At 38.6% G+C, this 5,619-nt stretch overlaps 1 pseudogene; it reads left to right on the top strand.

Annotated features, from left to right (window-relative positions):
- The first annotated feature begins 4,569 nt into the window (after nucleotides 1-4,569).
- LOC116071035 lies at nucleotides 4,570-5,114 on the top strand (annotated as a pseudogene).
- Nucleotides 5,115-5,619: the final 505 nt, after the last annotated feature.

The following is a 5,619-nucleotide window of genomic DNA, read 5'->3' as shown; positions in this document are numbered from 1 at the left end:
CAGCCCAGCAGGCTTCCTCTTGCCCCATATGCCTCGGTAGTGTGTCTGTGCTCAACTGACTGCAGCCTTCAGAGAATGGTGTAAATTTAGTGTTTTTTTTAAAATTCTGTTTGTTTTGGTTTTTTTAAAGTAGATTAGGTGAAGTTAAGTTTGAACTAGCCAATATTCCTGTTTTGTCATTTTCTTTAGTTTTGGTTCGTATTTGCCTTTAGCACTTTCAGCTTATTTGATCACGTATTCTGGTCTATAACAAGTCCTGTATTTTAGAACCATTGACTCTGGCTTTTGTCCATTCATTTTGTCCCTTTGAATAACATGTTTCTTTGTTCTCAATTAGTTAATGAATTCAATTATTCTGACATTTTTTTCAAGTATGCTCATTTGACTGTTATAATTCTAGAAGTCAAATTCACTCATCTACAGTTTTGATTTGTATGTGTGTGTATATGCATGTGTATGTGTGTGTGTGTGTGTGTGTGTGAGTGTGTGTGTGTGTGTGTGTGTGTGTGAACTATTGAAAATTGTGGAATTCATGAGCTTATATTTGGGTGGTTTTAATTCATTTGTTTTCAATATTTATTTTTTATCTTATGTATATATGTGTATACCTGCACCTATGTGTGTGTATGTCATGTGAATTCTGGTGCCTGTGGAGACCAGAAGAGAATTTCCTGGGACTGGAGGTTCTAACCTACCTGATATGGTACTAGTAATGGGATTCAGGAACTCCTTCATGAATGCCAAATGATTTTTATCCATGAGCCATCTCATCAGCCCCCGTTTGTTTCTCCAATAGAGATTTCCTTTAATGCAGAGAGGAAGTGAGAGAACAAGCAAGAAAAAGGAGGGGTAAACACTATTAGTCTGTGCAGATACTATATACTGGCTTCCTTTTGATGTCATAAGTGCCATCAGCCTGCACAGGACCTGTAGACCAGACATAAGGGAAAATTAGCAATACCTTACATCTTTGCTCGGGGTGTGTTTTGTCTTGGTCTGTTAATGACTTTCTTAATGCTCTCTTATACATAGATGCTATTGAATACCCTGATTGTCACCCCTCAGATCTTCTTCTCTGGATTTATGTAGGCCATTTTCTTTTCATCTGTATTCTTCTGGCCTAAGCACCTTCAGTTTTTCTTGTGCTTTTGAATAATGCCCACTGTTTACAAGGCCAGTATAACTTCTAAGATAATCAAACAGAAAATCTTTGCATGTTCATTCTTTAGGCATCCCACAGATGTATTAGAATTGACATATAGAAACATCTGTCAGTAGGGCCACAACTACTCTTCCTCAGGAAGTCAGGAAAAGACAAGTGCCCCATTCCAGAGCACAGGCTGGTATGAGTGTGCCCCATCCTAGAGCACAGGCTGGTATGAGTGTGCCCCATCCCAGAGCACAGGCTGGTATGAGTGTGCCCCATTCCAGACCACAGGTTGGTATGAGTGTGCCCCATTCCAGAGCACAGGCTGGTATGGGTGTGCCCCATTCCAGAGCACAGGCTGGTATGAGTGTGCCCCATTCCAGAGCACAGGCAGGTATGAGTGTGCCCCATTCCAGAGCACAGGTTGGTATGGGTGTGCCCCATTCCAGAGCACAGGTTGGTATGGGTATGCCCCATTCCAGAGCACAGACTGGTATGAGTGTGCCCCATTCCAGAGCACAGGTTGGTATGAGTGTTTGAAACTAGATATGCCAAGGGACAGAGAGTGAGAATGCCATGCACCTTGCATTGCATTTTCTATTAATTGATGTTTTCTAGGTTCATCATTTGCTTGGTTGCGCACAGTGTTGACTGTTTCTCCAGTTTCTAGAGTTTGTTTTCAATTACTTACATTGTTTCTCTCTATCTTGCAAAGACAGAAGGAATTCAAAATGATAATTAAGGACAAAAAACATGATTAATTATATAGAAACAAAATGTTTAATGAGCTTTTGGAAAACTTGTTTATGGAGATACAGGTAACAAAAAGATTTATTTAATCAAAGTGATGCAAGATTTAGAATAAGCTAAATTCCATGAGGATCCTGCTCTTGTGTTTGGATTAATGGTATTATCACAAAAGTATGTTCATTATAGAAAAAAGTCAGCTGTTTCCTTTCGTGCCATCCTTTACTCTAGCCCTGTGCCACTAAAGTGCCAATGAAAATTAAGACAGCTCTGGTCCTTTCACTTAGTACCATGGTAATCTTACACAGGGCATGAAAATTGTAGAAAGATTTTCTCTTCTCTCAGTGGCTAATGATAATAATTATCTAACACTCTTGTAAATGTGTACTTAAAAAATAAGCAATAGGTAAATTAAATGATTAATGCATGTTTGTATTATAATAATAATTATACTGCATTCTTTTACTCAAGTGCTGCTACAATTTCCATTGTATGGAAATAGATATTTTTTTCATAAAATATATTCTGACCACATCCCCTCCAGTTCCTCCCAGATTCTCCCCACACTTACCCCCATTTAAATTTCCTTATTAGAAAGCAAACAGGCATCAAGATTTAAAAAATAAAATAAAAATAAAAGTAATTTGCTGGAGTTAAACAGTGTTTTATATACTGAGTCTTTTTAATGCTCATAGCCAAAATAAACAAAAAAGAAAGAAGAAAAGATTTGATGCATTTGTCCTTCAATTTATGAGCAGAAAAGCATAGTTCATTACAGTTGAAAAGCATTCCAGTTTGGTCCTCAGAAAAAAACTAAATGAAGACAAAATAAGTAAGTGAAGTCAACACTAGTGAATTATTTAGGTTTGCTTCAGAAAAGTCCATTTTAATGTACAGCAGAAACTTTCTCTGAAAGTCTTCAGATTTCACTAGACAGAGTAAGGTCTTTAGCTTATATAGGGCAAACTACTTTCTCTTTTATGAGAGGAAATCAAAGGTAAAGGAAATGTTCTCATAAAATTTGCAACACAAAATATACTCAATACATAATGTCGATGTAGCAAAAAAAAATGTTTGTTGGGTGAAGGATTTTAATCACCAGGAGAATATGATATGTTTGGATTCAAATCAAGTATGAGTATGTCACCATCACTAAATGTTGAGTGTACCACTGGCCAACTAGTGCAAGACTGTCGCAGTTAATGGCAGCTTTAAAACATTCTACTTAATTTATATTGAAACTCCCTAATCTAGACATTTTTATCACATGACAGTGTAGATTATTTTGGAGTAGACCCCATTAATCCATCACTATGATTAGACATTCACTCCCATTTATTCCCCGTGTTCCTTCTCCATCTTTGCTCACCACCTCAAAACTATCTTTACGTTTGCACATGTACAACAGGTAATTGTGAAATAAAGCTTAGAGATCCACCATGCAATCAAAGTAGAAACACTTAAAAGTAGTTTCCTCAAAATAAGGGGCATATGTTTAATACAATTTCAATTCCATTACAAGACCAAAACATAATAACTCAACAGTCTTCACTCAATAGTAAATCTTTTAGGATATATGTAAGTTTACATATTGTGTTTGTGTGCAATGTTATGTTCATATGTAAATTTCTGTATTCTTCTTTATTTTCCTCTTATATTTACTGGGGACAGTTGTAGTCATAATGATTTTGTACACGGTATAAAGTTTACCCTTGTGTTATTCAAATTTCTTTGTTCCATATCTTGTTTCAAAACAGATATGGCATTGTAATGCCTACACCAAGAACCTCCTGTCTCAAATTTGTGTAAACAATTCTTACCATTTATTCTCTGTTTTGTTAATAAATGCTGATCACCCGATGGTTGGGCAGAAGAGAGAATAAACAGATGCTTTTACCAGCCATGAGCAGGAGAGAAAGAAAGGGAGTTTCAGATCTGCCAGGGTTGGAGGAATTGGAACCATGAGAAAGGAATCTGAAGAAAGACCGTGGAAACACACCTGAAGCCCAAAGAGCCAGACCAATAATAAGAAGCAAATATATTGGGGCCATGGCTGGGAGGTAGCCAGATGAATTTAGAGGTTAATGTAGATCATTTAACTGCTCAACTGAGGCACAGCTAGAAATAAATCTTGGTTTCTCTGTGTGATTACTGGGAGTAGAATAAGGTAAAGAAATACAACTGTTGGATTAATTCACTGGTTACACTTATATTAAAAAATAGTTCATTTCACAGATAACAATCACATTTCCTGTAGAATTCTTTGCTATCAGAATTTTGTATTTATACACACAGCTTTATGACTTGTTGTTTCTCTGTTACCTGTAGTTTTTTTTTTTTACCCATTTCTACTTCATCGTCTTGGAGTGATTCAAGTTGACTTCCATATGCAGAAATTTTGGGGTTCAAATGGATTAACAGTAAATAGAACTATAATACAGACATAAGCAAATTGGAAATGAGAATTAAATCACAGAAATAGAGCGAACATCAATTTGAAATTCAGTGTAGGAGGCGTGATGCCACAAGTTGTTATTGTTTAGATTTGAAACATCTCCTGTGTGAAGTATGGCCTGTGCTTTTAAGGCTTGGTACCCAGTCCTGGTAATACATTAAGACTGATCTCGGGGATAGTCGGCAGCATTGGCTGCAGTGCTGGAATCTTCCGCTGGAAAATGATGGAATACTTGGCCTCCATCTTTCGCACCGAGAAAGACAAAGTCAGCTTCATTTTATTTCAAAATTGGAACATGTCATCAAGGAGACAGATGTTCTCGGTTGCACAGTAAACCGACCATCTTGATTCAAAACATCTATCGTAATCCCCAAAACAGTGCACAGACTGCTGATGGCTCACACTGTGCTGTGAGCTACGTGGAGGTGCAGAAGCACTGTGATGAGTTTGAGGAAGTCTTCACTGAGATGGAAGAAAAGTACGGGGAGCTTGAGGAGATGAATGTCTGTGATGACCTACGAGAACACCTGGTGGGGAATGTATGTCAAGTTTCAATGTGAGGAGGATGCAGAGAAAATTGTGATCGACTTGAATAACCGCTGGTTTAATGGGCAGCCGATTCTTGCAGAGCTGTCCCCAGAAACTGACTTCAGGGATGCCTGCTGCAGCCAGTACGAAATGGAAGAGTGCCCAAGGTGGGGCTTCCACAACTTCATGCATCTGAAGCCCATCTCAAGAAAGCTGCGAGGGCCGCAAGGAGCATAGATCCAGGTCTCCATCCAGGAAATGGTGTTTCTGATTCGGAGATCGTGTCCATTGTGGTGAAAGTGGAGGTGGAGGTGGAGGTGGAGATGGAGGTGGAGGTGGAGGTGGAGGTGGAGGTGGAGGTGGAGGTGGTGGAGGACAGGAGCATGACAGAGGTGGTCAAGAGACTAGGAGAGATCTGGAGTATTATGAGCAGAGAGCCGTTTTTACCTTGTGTCTGATAGACAGTGTTGTAGTTGGTTGACAAGAAAGTTCATAATGGGATTTAAAAAAAGAGAGAGAGAGAGAGAGAGACTGTGATCTCTTAATATGTGGGATCTAATAGTAGGACAGTAGGTTTCCTGAGGTTTGTTTTTCAAGAGGACATTGGTGTCCATGATGCTTTCTCTTTCTTTTTTTCCCCCCAGTGGCCTATATGAGATAAATCTTCCTGTTTCACTCTACCAGAGACCCAAACCAAATGAACCAAGGGATATGTACTGCAACCTTGAAATAGTGAGTCAAA

Source organism: Mastomys coucha, unplaced genomic scaffold, assembly GCF_008632895.1.
Source record: "Mastomys coucha isolate ucsf_1 unplaced genomic scaffold, UCSF_Mcou_1 pScaffold22, whole genome shotgun sequence".
In the NCBI taxonomy this organism is placed as follows: Eukaryota; Metazoa; Chordata; class Mammalia; order Rodentia; family Muridae; genus Mastomys; species Mastomys coucha.
This window is presented reverse-complemented; position numbering and strand designations above follow the sequence as displayed.